The 18549-nt window shown below is 39.9% G+C and overlaps 1 protein-coding gene across 1 annotated transcript in view; it reads left to right on the forward strand.

Moving 5' to 3' along the window:
• OCA2 (OCA2 melanosomal transmembrane protein) overlaps positions 1-18549 on the forward strand; it is a 219560-nt gene that overhangs the window by 33505 nt on the left and 167506 nt on the right. The gene's annotated exons all lie outside the window — the stretch shown is intronic.

Genomic DNA, 18549 nt, shown 5'->3' on the forward strand with positions numbered 1-18549 from the left:
TTTTGATTCCTCATGAGGCTACTTAAATACTATGACACTGCAGTGAACAAATAACATTAAAGAAGCTTTAAAGCCATGACATCATTAATTGATTTAATTTGGTTGATTTGGTCATGAATATGCTTTCAAATATTTTTTGCTTACATGGAGGCATGTGGCTGCAATACAGCCTGTTGCGAGCAAACTGTAGCTGCATGATGGCCACTGAGACTCTTAGCTCACATTACAGCTCCCTGCAGTTGCGTCTTCCACATCACAAATCAACATTCAAAATATGAAAAACTCAAAAAGTAGCTCTAACAAACCTTTAGCTTGTGAATGATAGGGAGTATCACAGATAGACATTATATACATTGGGCGACTAAGTTACAGGAAAAGTCTGCAGCTCCCTTCTAACTTGCTGTTTTCCATTTCCTGCAAAAAAAGCATCTTGGAGTAGTAATGGAAGGAAGACAGGAATGTGTTGTAATGGCATAAGTTAAGCAGAGGGCTTGGCTTCATTTGAGCAAAAGAGAGGTGTTCAGCAAAAGACTGATTTTAACTTAGTCTTTGCTGTTAATGAAACGGACCTCACTCATGATAAAATTCCCTGTGCTCAGTTATTTAATTTCTTCCTTGCTTTGTATCATTTCAGTGCTTATTTCTTATAATTATTAACAATATCTTAGATTGGTTGTGCACTACAATTTCTGTTCTCTCATTGGCAGACTAGGGCCATAACACTCCCATGTAGCTATTTAAATGAGTTTTGATTCTGACAGGGCATTCTGGTAAACGAAAAATGCACTGCAATTAATTTTTGTTTCTAAGTGCTGTGTTGAAAGAATTAGGGGATACTAATTAACTGCTTCACACTTTTCCAGCTGTCAGGCTAAAAACTGAACTCATCGCTCAGTTAAAGATTCGCAGTGTACCAACCTCCGGAGATCAAATGTTTCAATTAAATGTCTGTAGCATTGCAGAAAACTGTTGAATTTTGCAAGCAGCTGCTCTCTTCCTGATGGTTAATGATACGGTTATGTGGGGGTTCATCTTTGTCAGACCTCTTAGGCCAGTTGTGGAAAGATGCCAGTAACATACAAGCTTCAATCCTCTTTGGGGTTGGACAGCTGTTTCCTTATGTAAACCTCTGTTTAAATGGGGGACTGTTTTTAATGCCAGCAGCGATTTTTTAATTTTTTTTTGTTGTTTTTAATATATATATTATAAGGTTGAAAGGTTAAGCAGCCAGACAGCCAGACTTTGATCAGAAATACATTATACAAGGGCAGCCACAGTTGAGCAGGAGGCTTAAATAGCTGCTGTGTGGAGTTGCTATCCATGCTGGACTTGATTGTGGGAATGACAGTGACGAGCAGCGTGAGCAACCTGGCAGTGCAGGCCTAGAGCCTGACATGGTGGTAGGCCATGCTCAGCATAAGTGCAGAGCCAGCTACCAGTATGCCAAAACAGTGCTGTGCCTGCAGCACTGTAACTAAAACAAGACGCTGGTAGCTAGAAACATAGTGAGTTATCTCGGGACAACAGGACATGCACCTGCATCAACAAACCTCACGTGTCATCCATAGCTGGACCAATAATCTACAATAGTGTGATGTGTGGTCACTCAAAGGGAACCAATGAGTCCATGCCAATGAGGCACACCAAGGTTATATAAATTGTAGCAGTTTCCTTGCTACGCACTTCTTTTCCTGCCTGTCCTATCTCCTTTCCTTCCATGCTTTACTGTGCCATGCTTTCACCATAGGCCTGACCCATAGGCCTGCAATACTGGAACAATAAAGGATCAATACCCAATCATATTGGTCAGCCGTATTGATTCCAAGAACCTCCGTCGTCGCCAAATCTGGCTAAACTTGATGACCCGAAAGATCTCTCCAACAAAAATAGCTCAGCAAATAACTCAGTTGCTTAGCATCCTTTAATGAAGATTTGCCTTTGAAAAACTTTTCTGTGTGCTTTGTTCCTGGCTGATGCACCTATGTGTGCATGGTAGTTCTGACATACCAAACAATTTGTGGAAATCAGAACTTTGCACTAGCAGGTAGTAAAATTTTGTCCCCATTTTTCTGTCATTTAAGTGTGTAAGAGGTTTATATGGGGAAGAACAAATGAGTCTTTGCTGACAGTGACTGGGGGAGAAGGAAAGTAAACATGGATAATCCACAGCCCTTACATGTACTGCTGTACCAGGGCCATGTGCAGATAGGCAGCCACTGTGACATTGTGAATGGGTGGAAAATGGTCTGCGTGATAAGATGTCAACTTCTCCCATGGGCCCAGGCCATGCAGTTGAAGGACGCAGCAAGACAAAACCTGAAAGTAAAGCCAAACACAGTTGAGAAAGGGCATCACAGAGTGGAACCTGATGTTCAACAGTAAATTTGGACCACTTAGCTCAGGGAGTCTGAGATAGGTCAGGAACTCATGAACTTTGCAGAGCATAGGAGGAAAAAGCACAGGACAAGGGCAGCTTGCTTTCATGTCCAATAAAGAAGTAATGCTAGTGGGGCTTCCTTATTGTAAATGTCCTGTAGGAAGGAGATTTACAATCTCTGCTCTGAGGGATGGTAAACATGCACAATCTACAAGTAAAAAAACCTTGAAACAGTTGAAACAACAACTGTTACTCAGATATTCTATTTCCTAAGTAAATTTCTTGATAATCAGCATTGTTTTGTTTACCTTATCTTTCTGCTTCTTCTTCCAGTTTTGGGGCCAGCCTTATTTAATATCTTTACCAATGAGGTTGTATTGAGGTGATTGTTGGTTTCTTCTCTCTAGTATCAGGTATTAAAGATAGAGAAAATGGCCTCAAGTTGTGTCAGGGGAGATTTAGATTGGATGTTAGGGAAAATACCTATACTGAAGGAGTGGTCAAGCATTGGAATAGGCTGCCCAAGGAGATGGTGGTGTCACCATTCCTGGACGTGTTCAAAGAAGGTGTAGACATGGCACTTTGGGACATGGTTTAATAGCCATGTTGGCATTCAGTTGATGGTTGGACCTGATGATCTTAGAGGTATTTTCCAATTTTGTATGATTCTATTACTTTATTTACTATATAAGGGCATGAAGGAAGAGGATAGGGAGGGTTTGCAGGCTGCTGTCTTTCCTAGTAGTCATGGTAGTCAGGTGAGGTCTTGAGTAGCTTAGTTCATACTGAGTGTTTTCCCAAAAATATTGCCCGAGTCTCTGGCCAGGCTACTGGAAGAAGTGCTGCTGAGGAGAGAGGTCCCTGGGACACAGGTGGAAGGAGAAGCACCTGGAAGGACAGATATTAATAAAATGCGCAAACTTTAGGAATAGTGAAGAGGATGAATGGGAGTTCTTCCATGTGGCTACAGAGAGACCCTGGGTGAAGCTGAAAGATAGCATGAAGTAGGAGTGAGGTCTGGTCAACTATGGGGTGAATTAGACAAAAGCAAGGTAGTGCCATGGTTGTAAGCCAGGCATTGACACAATTTGTTCTCAGTTATGATCAGAAACTGTAACTCTATATCTACAGTTCAGAAAAAAGTCTGAAACTGTCATTCTCAAACCTTGAAGCAGGGCAGCCAAGGGCATTCCTTGCTTACCCTGAATACCTTGTGAGTACTTATAACTTGATCTTCCAAACAAAACCAAGACATGCTAACAAGCTAAAAACATGGAAGGCCATGGTCCCTCAAAACCAAACCGAGCCAGTTGGGGGTTGGTCTCTTCTCCCAGGCAACCAGCACCAGAACAAGAGGACACAGTCTCAAGCTGTGGCAGGGGAGATTTAGGCTGGATGTTAGGAAGAAGTTCTTCATAGAAAGAATGATTTGCCATTGGAATGGGCTGCCTGAGGAGGTAGTGAAGTCACCACCACTGGAGGTGTTTAAGAAGAGACTGGATGAGGCGCTTGGTGCCAAGGTTTAGTTGATTAGATAGTGTTGGGTGATGGGTTGGACTTGATGGTCTCAAAGTTCTTTTCCAACCCGGTTAATTCTAATCTATTCTATTCCAAACCAAACCAAACCAATGACACCTTGCAAGGTTTGCAGAGATTTTCCCTTCCTTTTTCTTTTAACATTTTTTTTTTAAAAATATTTTTCATAGCTTACTGATAGAAGTTTATGTTTTAGATCAAATTTCTGCTCAGTGATATAGACGTGTTTTAGTCTGTCCAACACTGTAGATGTCTCTCCCATTAGAAGTAATTAGCATCGGAGTGTTTTGTCCTCTTGTGTTTGAAGCACTGGAAATCATTGCTCAGCTACCACAAAAATTTCCAGGGTAGTGGCTGTCATACATTTAAGAACAGAAGTTCATGTTAAATTGAACGTAGTTGATGGAAAAATAGATAATGCAGATGGAAGAAATTAGCCAGCAAATAAAAAAGAATAAAAAAAAGAAGGGTCACAGTCTGTAGTCTGGCAAATCATATGGCTTTTAAAAACCTGCTCTTCATAAGGAGCTCAAGTGATTTACTCCCTGAAATACATCAAAAGCTGATAAATGAGTCACCAAAGTGCTTACAGAGACCAAGCTAGCAATTCTCTGCTTGATATGTACTAATGAGGCTTCAGGGGCAACCTGCAATAATTGTGTTAATGGACCAGCAGAAGTCAGAGACCATGTAGAGCTTTCTCCGCAGCAGGTTGGAGAGAAGTCAAAGGCAGCACAGTGAGCTGGAGCCGGGTCTGTCAGAACTGGATAGGTTCAGAAGCAATGCAGTTTTGGTGTTTTGTTTTTTTTTTGGGTGGGGGATTGTGGTAGTGGGGTTGGTTTTGCTTTATTTTTCCTTTGTTCAATTTTATATGATTTCTTTAGGGCAGGGTGCAACAGAGAACAGATTGGTAGTTACAGCAACTCAGTTTAAGTGCGGCAGAAGATACTGACTCAGTACAGAGCTAGTTTCATTCAGAAGCAGCTGTGAAAGGTTGAAGAGTTTGCTCTTACTTTCTCAGCTACTCCCTTTTCCATGCTAGTCAGTAAGGGCAGTAAACAGGCCATCTGCCGTTCACACCCTGGTATTGTTGAGCAGAGTTTCTGTAAAGACTTCCTTGTCCAAAGTGAAGCTCTGGCAATGGTGGAATATGAAAACTTTTTTCTCAGATGGCTGTGATGGCAGTTATATTGAACTGGTATGCCTGGCAGAGCATTGCACTTACTGTTTGAGGAGAAAGTGCTATGCTACTGATGAATTTATTGCAAGAAGTCTAATCATATATTACTATAATACTTCCTTAAATAGTGTAGGTAAATATTTCACTGTGAGTTTTCCACACACTCTTGTGATCTTAAGTAATTTATTTTCTTTCCTGCTGAGAAAATAAAGTAAAAACAGCTTCAAAATTTATTTTGTTGCTAATCTTTCTAGGAGTCATAGGAGTAATTCTACCTTTTTAGCCACATCAGTGACATGTGAGTTGCAATCCTCTTTTAGAGTCTATTGACAGCTGGTTCATCATGTAAACCTCTTACAGTGAAAAGCACGAACCTGAATTTAGTGACTCTGTCTGATAAAAGCAAAAGTAAATCCAGAATGGAGAGTAACAAGGCATGCATGTCTGTTTTCTCTGATATGTCTTTAACTGTGTAAGCTAAAACAGCAGGGCTATGTCATAATATCAAAGAATAATATCAAAGAATGTTGTATCTGTTGGCAGAACGTGGCTTCCTTGCCAACCCACCCTATGTGCCATAAATTGTGCCTCTCAGTGCTTTCCAGAGGAGGTCAACAAAAGCATGTGCCCTACACAGAGGGGCAATGGTTGTTGTGCATTTTAAACATTGGTTTTGGCTCTTGTCTACTTGGCATATTGTAGTCTGTGCCCAAAAATAAACCAGACCTATAAGGAACAGTGACATTTCAGAGCTTGTGAAAATTTATTCGTTTAAAACCACAAATAAAAAGGCAAACCCCGCCCATTACAAACCTGTTCATAGCTGTATGACAGTATCAAAGGGGATTATAGGGCCAAAAATATTCCAGCTAGCCTATTTTGACGGAAGACAGGCTGTTGTTGGCAGAAAAGACTGATAGATTGTCATAAGGACTTGCATGTATGGGTATCATACTAATCACAGTTTTCAATTTGCATGTCTGTCAGCAAAAGTAGAAAGAACACCACTGATGTCATTAGGCCTGTCATGCTTTTCTTTAGATGGAAAACTGATGCTTGTGAGGGAGAACACACAAGAGCTCCACACCAAAACCAGTTAACAAATATAACAATTTATTTGTAATTTATACTAGGACTGAACATTTCATTTTCTTGATATGTCAATCCAACAAATGTTTTATATTCACATGGGATGAAGAAAAGAGAATTCTGATTCTTCATACTTGTTAAGCACTGTAAGAATTTGGGGAGATTTAGAACATACATACAATGCTGTGAGATCATCAAAATTAAGTATTGACATACCAGCTTCCTTATATGTAACAATGTTACATTCTGCCCCTGTACACTGCACTGGTTAGGCCGCACCTTGAGTACTGCGTCACTGGCCACTCAGTTTAGGAAGGAGGTTGAGTTGCTGGAACGAGTCCAGAGAAGAGCAACAAAGTTGGTGAGGGGTTTGGAACACAAGCCTTACGAGGAGAGGCTGAGGGAGCTGGGGTTGCTTAGCCTGGAGAAAAGGAGACTCAGGGGTGACCTTATCACTCTATAACTACCTGAAGGGAGGTTGTAGACAGACGGATGTTGGTCTCTTCTCCCAGGCGGCCAGTACCAGGACAAGAGGACACAGTCTCAGGCTGCGCCAGGGGAGGTTCAGGCTGGATGTTAGGAAAAAGTTCTATACAGAGAGAGTGATTGCCCATTGGAATGGGCTGCCTGGGGAGGTGGTGGAGTCACCATCATTGGAGGTTTTCAGGAGAAGACTTGATGGGGTGCTTGGTGCCGTGGGTTAGTTGTTTAGGTGGTGTTGGATTGGTTGATGGGTTGGACGCGATGATCTTGAAGGTCTCTTCCAACATGGTTTATTCTATGTATTCTATGTATTCTAATATTGTATGCAGAATTAATCACCAGGATCCTACCTGTGCTGCATATGTATCTCTTCAGACATGTCATGGTCTACATCTCATTTAGTCTTCATTATTAAGAAAGGTACAAGTAGGAGCATACCTTTTCCTATTAAGGGCACAGCGTTGGACCAAAATAAATGAATATGTAAACAATAATAACACACTGGAGCTGAGACTAACTATACCTCTTGCAATGAAGAACAAATAATGATGGATTTCATCCTTCCTTTCTAAATCAATGCCCTTTTAAAAAAGCAGTATGTCTGTAGTCTTTTGTCTTAAATTAAAATCTTTTAGTTCTGCCATGTGTCATGATATTTTTTTTCTCTCCGGCCTACACATTTTCCTAGTGCTTCTGAAGGAGATAATTCCTGTAGCTTTAGCTCTTCCACTGTTGTGATTACCTTTCACACTGCATAACCTTAAAATAGTACGAAATCACTTCTTTTCCTGTGACAATGTGCTATGGACTTCTGCTTCTTATAAACCTTTTTTTCCCTTTGCCTTAGCCACTTCTACCTATTGTAAACTACTTCTAAGTGCCATGGATCAAATGTGATTCCATTATTTGGGCTTTAAACCTATTAGTTTTGTGTAGGGGAGTGACCATGATTCTTGAGGTACAGAATAACTGCAGTGGGGGCAGGGAGGGAGAAGCTATTAGATTACCCTGGTCTTTGACCAGGGGCATCCTTGTGGTGTTCATTAGTAGTAAATACCTATAAATATTGTCATTACTGTATATTTTGTACACATTCATTGCATTTCATTGTAGACTAGTTTTGCTTGTAATTACAGCTTTCATTTGCTTCCAACTGAACTGGTCTGGAAAATTTAATGTTGTGGATGGAATTTTCAACCCACCACAGGTTCCCACAATCCATTTACATTTTTTGTTTTCATTTCCATATTGTCAGAGTATCCTTCAGCTTTCCTACTGCATCACATTCTATAGATAATTTATTTTTCCAGACTGCCTGTGCAGACTGTATTAAAAGGACATTTGTTAGTGTTGTGGCTGGTTACATTGGCAACAGCTCCTGGTGTTTTCTTTAAAGGATATATGTGAGAGGTTGTATTTTGTTAGTGCTATTATTCTACATTCAGACATCTGATGTATGTTTCAGGCTTCTGTTATTTGAAGGTGCTGTTCATTCAAGGGCACTAAACCTTCTTGATCTGCATCAGTTTACAATCAATAGCTGCATCACTATCTGGTCCAGCACATAGTGAAGGACTAGGTGTGCCTATTTGTTTGTTTATTTAAAGGAAAAGCCTGTTTTCTTCCCATGCTTTAAAAAATGCTAAGTTTTGATTAAATTTAAAACTAACAGATTATTCAGGTATTCTCTCTGCCAGAAGAAAGGAAAGACTTATGAACTTTCTTCTGTCTTTAACTTTCTAAATTGGCTATTCACAACATCTCTGCCAGGCTAGAACCAAGATCCTTCCCCTCAGTTCTTTTTTCGGAGACAGATGTATGCCTTGCTTCTTTAATGGAGTTTATGTTTAAGGACCTGCTGGGGTTTTTTTTATCATCTGTGTCTTTGAACAGCAGCTTGAAGCCTTCTGCCTTAATAAGGGGAAGAAGGAAGTAGCTGATGACAATGGGCAGCTGTGTCAGCAGGGGGTTTCCCCTTTTCTGCTGTAGTCTTTTGGTGAGCGATTATTATTTACTTTTTTTTGTTTGTTTTTTTTTTAAGTCAGCAGTGCTGACACTTTTCATTTTCTGTTTTCTTTTTGTTTGGGAGCACAGAATGAGGTTTTATTTATGTAGCCTCAGGTCTAGATGGACAGAAGTTTTCTTGTGTATGTGAAGACTTACTACCAATAAGGCTACTGAGCAGAATCCTGTCTGGTTGTTGTGGTGTCTGGTCTTGTCTTTCTTCTTTTCTTTTCTTTTCTTTTCTTTTCTTTTCTTTTCTTTTCTTTTCTTTTCTTTTCTTTTCTTTTCTTTTCTTTTCTTTTCTTTTCTTTTCTTTTCTTTTCTTTTCTTTTCTTTTCTTTTCTTTTCTTTTCTTTTCTTTTCTTTTCCTTTTCTTCCCCTGCTCTGTGTCCAGGGTGTTTTGGGACAATACTAATTTATAGAACACATATAGCAAATATTATGACATTTCTTCTCAAGAATATGTTGTTTCAGAAGCAAGATAGAAGGAAATCACCTCTGTGAGACTATGGAGTACCCCAAGTGTCACTCTGTAAAGGGAGAAAGGGAATGCAGTATCTAAGAGAGAATCTGGCATCTGTGTGACTGGGAGGGAAGATGTATATCATTGCTGACAAGAAATATGCTGTATAGTTAAACTGTGCTACCTGAACAACGCTGTCTCTCATGTAAGAAAAAGGAATTTCCTCCTGAACTGTGAGAAGTATGATTTTTATTTTTTTTTTAACTTTTCAGTGCACAAGAGTATGTTCTTAACCTGGAGAAAGATTACAGTTTAAATCAGGAGGAAGAGAAGATGAAATGGCATCATTATTCTTTGGTTTTGTGATCTTTTACCCTACTTGGGAAATATAATTTTCATGCTACTCTGCATGAGAGAAGTATCTTTGGAATGCATTATTTCTAATCTTGGTGGGGTGTTTTGGTTTGGATTTTTTCCTTGAGAATCTCAGTTGGATGTGTTTATAGACTCAGGACTTGTGTTTCAAAGAGACATTGAAACAAAAACCTGAGTTTTAAAGGTGCTTGTTAATATAAATTAGATAGATTTTTTTGTCTGACTTTGTAGCCTTGAGGTACCTGTAGAAATCTGAGGCTTTTCATGACAGAAAAAGGTGCCTGGTAACAGAACAGAACCCATCTCTGTGGGATGAGTTTCCCTTAAAGAAGGGATGTTACAGGGAAGAGTATTGTATTTGTGCATTTATTCTTTTGAGTGGTTTCACTGAATATTCTCCAAACGTAAGAGCAAATATTGTGCTATTATTATCAGCTACCTTTTTATTATGTTTGAGTTCTTTAATTTGTTCCTCTGGGATTTTCAGTACTATGGAACTGTAGGCTCTGCTATAACTCCAGGTGAAATTTAATGATCAATGATGTGGATTTACTCTGTATTGGAAGGTACTTTTTAGGAAATTATGGGAAATCCATGTTTGGAAGGACTTGTTGCTAGTTCTTTATATTCCTAATAAACACTGAATAACTTTGTTTGTGCAAAGTCTTCCACAGATTTCATCTAAGAGCAAATAAAAAGTACATTATAAAAGTACTTTTTTGGTACACTGTAATATAGACAGTGTTTGTGTGGGACTTAAACATTATTTAATGATGAAGTCTTTCTGTTATCTCAAAGTAAAGTCTCCAGTTTCCTTGTATAATCAACATGGGAGACAGGGATAAAAGTTATTTGAAGGTGTCTGTCTTGTTAGTGACTGTAATTATTGTAGACCAGATTTTGAATGGCAAAAGTTACATGAATAACCTCAATGTCTAAAGTTCAGCTAGAACCTGAAAAGGAATTCTCTGGGCCACCATTATAAACAAGATAAAATAAAATAAAATAAAATAAAATAAAATAAAAATTAAATTAAAACCCAACCAACCAAACAAAACCCCAAACACACAATGAAAAGATGTACATTATAGTGAAAAATTATCCGTTATTTTAACTTCATAGTTTCATTTCAACATATGATAGCTATGTCACCCCCTACAAATTATTTACCATAATTTTTTTCTGATGTTTCTTCTCTGTGTATTCTGAGTACTGTGTCTCATGTCCTAGCATTGGAGCAACTTTTAGCATTTTTGCTGGGTCCAGTCCATTGAGATCACAATCTATATCATAATCTGTAAATTGTCCTACTTATATTGCAATATCTTACAAGAACCTCACTATTTATTGGATATAAGAGTTCCTAAACTTGCCTTATTTTGTTTTACTGTGGCCAAGAGAAAATGTACAAGTCCCAGTAAGCATACAACAGTTGAGATCAGTTGTGGGTTTTTTTTTAACAAAGCTGAATTTGATGACAACTTCATTTAAATTTTCTTTTGTTTTTAAAGCCATGCAGTGACCTGATGCTTGCCTCCCATTGTTAATGTTGTTAATGAGCTTGTACGTCTGCCTGCCCTGTGTTGTTGTTTGGTTGTTGTGTTGTTTATTTTTTCTTTTTTTTGTGTGTTTGTTTTGTTTTATCTCTAAGCAATGGAGACACATTGCTGTTGGTGAGAAAGTTACTTTTCTCTAAAAGTTGAAGGTATGAACAATGTTATCTCCAAATTCTTGGAATACAACATATGGAACCATAATTTTTAAAGAAATGTTTTTTAAAGAAGTAAAAATAGATTATTCATGACTTCACCTTTAAGTATAGCTCACTAATTACTCTTTTCAATCTCTGAAACTGGCGTGAGTGGCATGAGAGTATATTATAAGATGATGCAGGGCTAGAAGCATAATTACATGTGACAGCTTGTCAGTACATTGCTTGGGTTAAGGAAAATTGTATCAAAATAATCCCATTTCAATATTTTGTAGGAAAGTTCTCCCTTATCTGGGAAGTTGTCAATGGTCTCCTTTTAATAGTGCTTCCATTTCTTGCAACATCCTTCAATTCAGCTAGTCTGAAAGTGAGTCTTTATGCTTCAACATATATTCTCCAACACCTTTGGGACTACAACTTCATAGTCACTGCAATGCTTGAATATTAACCTTCTCTGGAGGTGGACACATGATCCAGTAATTTCTGGGACCTACCCTTCCATTCATGTTTCCATCATCCAAGAGCCCCATATTGCATTTTTAAGGCAGTCTGATCAGAAATAAAGCTAAAATATTAAGTTTTGACCTCTTCCTTAACTTTTGAGAACCTTGAGATTGTCTCAAAGAGCACAAAAAAAAGGAAACAAAAAGATGAATCCTCCTTTATTTGTCATAAATTCAGTTAGCATCACAGCTTGTGACTGCCAAAGAGAAATGCTGGCATTTAAAAGCCAAGGTTGTCGAATACGCCAAAGTATTGTAAGTACATCTATGCTTAAAGTGTTGCTGTTAAATTGCTTCCCTATAGTAGATTCATTTTTTACTATGCCCTGCAGCACTCGAGAATTATACTTTTTAAGAGGTTATTCATGTAATCCATAGAGAAATGGAGGTTTTGGAATTTGGAACATTACCAATACTGGCTACTGCTGCCTACTTTAAATTTGTAGCTTGCTGGCAGTAACCAATAGCTAAACTCTTTTGGCAGCACCTGCTCCTTCAATGTATTTTCTCCTTCAGGCTGTCTGCAGTTTTTGCATGTTCTCTATTGTAGTTTCCCAGTTTTTTTTTGCTGAAGCAAAAAATGGCGAGAGGTAAACAGCAGCTACACTTTGTCAATGAGACTTCTCAGTCCTTCAAAAAGGGTAAGGTTTTTTGGAACTGCTCCATCAATGTGGCCCTGCTGGATAATCATGAATCCCAGAATCACAGAATTATTAAAGCTAGAATAGACCTCTGAGATCACCAAGTCCAGCCTATGACCACCGCATTGACTAGACCATGTCACTAAGTGTCTAATTACCCTTTCCATGAGGAAGTGCTTCCTATTATCCAACCTAAACCTCCCCCAGCACAGCTTCAGGCTATGCCCTCTTGTCTTGTCACAAGTTGTTTGGGAGAAGAGCCCAATGCTTACTGTACCACAACTTCCTTCAGGAAGTGTGTGACAAAGTCCTTGCTGAGATTCCCCTTCTCCAGGCTAAATAACCGCAGCTCCCTCAGTCTCTCCTCATAAGACTTTCCCTCCAGTCCCTTCAGCAGTCTTGCTGCACCCCTCTGGACTCTTTCCAGCACCTCAATATCTTTCTTGAAGTGAGTGGTCCAGAACTGCACACAGTGCTTGTGATGAGGCCTCACCATTGTCGAGTACAGGGGCAGAATTACATCCCTAGTCCTGTTGGCCACACTATTCCTGATACAAGCCAAAATGCCATTGACCTTCTGTGCTGCACAGGCACACTGCTGGCTGTCTACCAGCTCTCCCAGGTCCCTCTCTTCCTGGCTACTCTCCAGCCACTCATCCCCCAATCTGTAGCGCTGCATGGGGTTATTGTGGCCAAAGTGAACATCTGGGCTGGCCTGGATTTCCACCTCTCTTCTGTCTCTGCTCCCTTGCTGGGTGCTGTAGGACAGGCCTTGGTTGAGCAGGTCATGGCCCTGCCTGGCCCATGGCCACTTTCTGCTCATGGGCAGCCAGACCTTGTGGTGCTCTGACATGGGAGTGCAAAATGTGTGGAGAACAAATTATTTGTCTTAGGTAGAGCCAAAGAAAGCTTCAGTGCACCTCAAGGATTAAGTACTTTTTAAAACTTCATCTACTGCAGTGGGATCCTGCTCTGTTAACCGTGTCTTGATGTCTTCTTGATGGAGACTCCCCCTGACAAGGGCCGCCAAAGACTCTTGAGGAAAAGGATCCACTGAGTCCTATAGGTAACTGAAAATTTCATTTTCCAGGGAAGCATTATGACCCTACAAAGTTTGATCTGATTAGAAAAAATCTATACAACAACACCAAAATCACAGGAAATGCTCTTTTCCAAATTATTTCTGAACTTAGAATTACCCTACTTTTTAAAATGGCAGAATATTACACGAATGAAGGAGAAACTCCTGCTCTTGCAGGACATGTTCACTCTCTAAATCCAGTAGAAATGAATGAAACAAAGACTTTTTGTGTTTCCTATAGAAGTAACCATTTCCATCTCAGTAAAACTCAGCACATGTGTCATTACATCTCTCTTAAGCATATTCTTTATTTGCCTGGGGTCTCGGCATGGTAGGTGCTTCTTAATATGAGACTTGCCAGTTGGCTGTGCCTCTTGCAGTGTCTTGCTGTCAGGCACTGCCAGCATTGTGGTTCTCAGGGGAATCCTGCACAGTCCTGTCTAATAGATAATTAGGAAAGTCAATGGGAAAACAAATCTGCATTAAGTAATGCTCTAACTGCTGAATTCTTCTGACATGGTACATGCTTTTAAAGGGTTTAGACATTATTTGCTGATTTAGTTCAAGCTGCATAAAGAAGTCATCAGAAAGCATCTAATGCCTGTTCAGAGGAGTGAGCTCTGGAGTCTTTGAAACTTCCCTTGACTTAGTGTATCAGTTGACCATACTTCACTTGTGATGGGTAGTCCTAACATTTCCCTCATGATGTGCTACCACTGAGAGAAAACATGACAGAGGGTTTTGTCTCTGTCATATGATATGTGTATATCATAATGTTGACAGATGTGTGTATACAGTAGCTTAATAGACAGTGAATGTTTAAGAACTGAGTGCTATGATGTTGGTAAGCACAGTTTGTACTGTGTAACTGTTGTCCAAAAGTGGACATTATCAGAAAATGACAGATATCAAATCTGGTGGAAGAAAGAGTTTCAAGTGTAGTAAAAAACAGGTGTAATGCTTTCTTTGGGTGTTGGGTTGGGGGTGTTGTTTTGTTTGTGATTGTGTGTTGTTGCTGCTGTTGTTTGTGTGGGTTGTGGTTTTTTTTTTCTGTAAAAGCATCTGCTTTTCAGTTTATTTCCACACGATGATTGTTTGCAGTTATGACAGAAGTAATTAGTTCAGGACATACAATTTGTGTAAATGTTCTCTATTCAGGGAAGATGATGCTTCTAAAATTAGGCTTTTGCCTATAAGTATGTAGAAATGATAAATTAAAGTCTTGCTGTTGTTCCTAGTCTCCTGTATGATTAATTGTTTCTTGTATTTTCGCACTGGCCACCTCCTCCTTTAGGAAACTTTCGTTGCATTTGTATTGTATTTCTTATAATCTCCTGGCCCAGTAGTATTCCTAGACTTCTGTTCAAGAGGTAGTCTCATTTGTAATGGTCTTTGTGATTACTAATTCAGGGGAACATGCTCAATTACATTTTTTTACCTGGAGAAATTTGGATTTGAATTTTTTATGTAGTGAAATTTCCAATTAGTTATGTGCAAAATTATTGATGTTCTTTGCATAATACATATCCTTCCATATTCACCTCTTCTTCCTGACCAAATCCTTTGCATAGAAGTGAGCATTATTGCTTTCTGTTGTCATAGAAATAGCTCTTTCACTGATAGCTGCATGCGCAATGTAGCATATGGCAGATGAATCACTCATTGTATTAGCTGATGCTTAAAATGTATGCTTTTCATTATAGGGAGTGAAAAATTAATCTATTCACCTTTTCAATACAAGAGTAAATAATAGGTTCCACTCAAATCTAGGGATTATTTTAAGTGTTTGCCAGCTATCTAGGATGACTGTGGTCTTTCTTTTTCTCAGGTTCTTACTGGATGCTTACTTCTTTTGTTGTCCTCTGCTGCTTGGGATTGAAAGATTGCTTTTTGCTGAACTACCACAAAACCTTTGTTTTCATTTTATTTAAAGTGGAATATGTAAACACATTAGGAAATGCCTAAAAATGTAGTCAGGGGGAGGGTCTGGTGCTCAGTGGCACGAATTGAGTTCTGTCTTTGGACTTCATCCCAACTTCTCCGACTTTGAAAGTTATCACTAGCAAGTAATAAGAAACAGCAATGTGTTATGGCTGGAACCTGCATCATTCTTCAGCTACTGATTCTGAATGATGTCTGAGAAGTCATCATCTCACCAGTAGGAGGAACTAGAGTTTTCCATGTCTCTTCCTTTCCTCTCCTCTTCCCCTTGTACCTCTTCATGTGGCCAGGTGATCAGGAACGGTCTGCTTCTACTTAAACTGCTCAAATGAGTCTAGGAGATTGAAGGTCATATCTCTTCTGTACAGCTGTAGAGAAGTACAAATTTTCACAAAAAGAGAGTAAGCCTTGTTCATCAATGTGACCAGTGGCATAGCCACAGTTTGTGGGGGCTTCTGCAACAGATGCCTGGAACTTATATTTGGACTGTCATATTTTTTATGAGCCTTCTCCAGCTGCATTCAGGCAACTGGAGCTTCATCTGTGGACACCTCCATAACTTGGCAGAACCTGCTGTATCATCTGGGGTGGGGACAGCCCTCCCACAACACTGGTTCATCTTCTGGGTTACCGTGGAAACAGTCACAAATTGTATTTTCTTGAAAGATTAGCAATGGGGAAGCATGAGTTTGACTGCAAGGAAGCAGCTCAGAAAACATTCTTCCTTGGAACAAATGTATATTCCTGCAGAGAGAGCCAAAATCTGTATACACGGCTGTCACAGCAGTAGCCAAGTGGTTAAGAGCACAATCTTCTGTTTGAAAGAATTCTCTGAATTAAAACAAACCAGCGAGAAAAATACCAGCTGCAGTAAATATGAGAATAAATATGACCACAGATGTGGTTTTACGTGAGGTAGGACATGCTCCTCTCTTTCTAATGTCAGTTCTACATGTATTTTTTTTCATATGAGTGATGCTTTGTATGTCTTTAAAGAAGTCCTCTTCAAATATTTTTTCTATACCTTTTGGGTTTAGCTTTCTCCTATTACTTTCGAATGAAAGGAAAATGAGATTGTTAATTTTTTGTGCAAAGGTCTGTGTGCATGTATTTGTAAATTTATAAGTGTGTAAATGTAATTATTTAACATATCTTCTCTGAAATATAAAATACTAATGATTTTTGAGTCTGAACCATGAGAAAAGAACAGTGGGAACAATTGTTCAGTTTACCAGCTCCTTACCTTCACATAGTGTAAATCCAGAGAAATCTTTTCATCCTTTGAATGGGTCTATCCAAAATGGGCTGATGAGATGATCTGGTGATTAGCTCCTTAGTAATGTTGCTGAATAGCTCAGTAGAGATGGACTGGTCCATTCTAGCATGTAGGTATAACCATTGTGAAGAAATGTTCAAAGTGTTAACTGATCCTACGTTTTGAAATGTCACACTGATATCCTTCTTTACACAGTGTCACAATTTCCAGCTACTTACAAGGCTGAGGAGCACCAAGAACGCTGCTAAGAGTTTTTCAGCACTGCAGACTTGGTCCTCAAATAGCAGAGGGTCTTCAGGCCATCCTAGATTTTGATTGCATATGATCTCTGTTATCTTTTGATGAAGCAAATAGTCAAATTGCACTAAGAATGCCTCTACAGAATCATAGAAATATTTCAGTTGGAAAAGACCTCTAAGATCACCAAGTCCAACCATCAATCTAACACCACCATGGCCATTAAAACATATCCTAAAATGCCATGTCCACCTCCAGGGACAGTGGCTTCATCACCTCCCTGGGCAGCCTATTCCAATGCTAATATCCTAATATCCAATATAAACCTCTCCTGGTGCAACTTGAAGCCATTTTCTATTGGTGTATTGCTTGATACCAGGGAGAAGAGACTGACACTCACATCCTACAATCTTTCAGGTAGTGTAAAGAACTTTGTCAGGTCTCACCTCAGCCTCCTCTTCTCCAGTCTAGACAATCCCAGTTCTTTCAGATGTTCCTTGTAATAATTGTTCTCTAGACCCTTCCATCAATTTTGTTGCCTGTCTTTGGACACACTCCAGCAACTTCTTGCAGTGCGGAGCCTGAAACTGAACACAATATTCAAAGTGTGGCCTCACCAATGCCAAGGACAGGGGCACAATTGCTTCCCTACTCCTGCTGGCCACACTGTTCCTGATACAGGCCAGGATGCCATTTGCCTTCTTGGCCGCCTGAACACACTGCTGTTTCATATTCATCCAATTGTCAACCAGCCCCGCCCCGGTCCTTTTCTGACCCTTTTCTGACAGGCATCTGTCCAGACAGTCTGCCCCAAGCCTGTAGTGTTGCATGGGGTTGTTGTGACTCAAGGGCAGGACCCAGCACTTGGCCTTCTAAAATCTCACGTAATTGACCTCAGCCCATCAATTCAGCCCATTCACATCCCTCTGCAGAGCCTTCCTACCTCTGAGCAGACCAACACTTCCACCCAATTTGGTGTTATCTGCACACTTACTGAGGGTACACTCAATCCCTTCATCCAGATCCTTGATAATGATGGTAAAGAAGACTGAAACTGAAACTGAACCCTGGGGAACACCACTTGTGACTGGCTGCCTTCATCATCACTCTTTGGGCCCACCCATCCGTCCAGTTCTTAACCCAGTGAAACATTCACACATTCGAGCCCTGTGCAGCCAGTTTCTCTCCAGGAAGATGCTGTGGGAAACAGTGTCAAATGCTCTACTAAAGTCCAGGTAAACAAAATCCACAGCCTTTCCCTCATCCACTAAGAGTGTCACCTTGTCATAGAAGGGGATCAGGATTGTCAAGCAAGACTTGCCCTTCATGAACTGGTGCTGACTAGGACTGATACCTGTTTGCCCTGCACGTGTTGAGTAATGCCACTCAAGATGACCTATTCCATGACCTTCCCTGGCACCAAGGTCAGACTGAGAGGTCTGTAGTTCTCCAAGTCCTCCTTTCATTCTTTCTAGGTTTGCATCATGCTTGCCAGTCTCCAGTCAGCTGGGGCCTCCCTGATTGGCTAGGACTGCTTGTAAATGATGGAAAATGGCTTGGTGAGCCCCTCAGTAACCTGAAGTATGAAAGGCATACAGGGAGCTGTTCAGGGATGACTTTCAATTTTATAATCCATGCTATTTTTTCCTATC

This window comes from Dryobates pubescens, chromosome 10, assembly GCF_014839835.1.
Source record: "Dryobates pubescens isolate bDryPub1 chromosome 10, bDryPub1.pri, whole genome shotgun sequence".
Taxonomy (NCBI): domain Eukaryota; kingdom Metazoa; phylum Chordata; class Aves; order Piciformes; family Picidae; genus Dryobates; species Dryobates pubescens.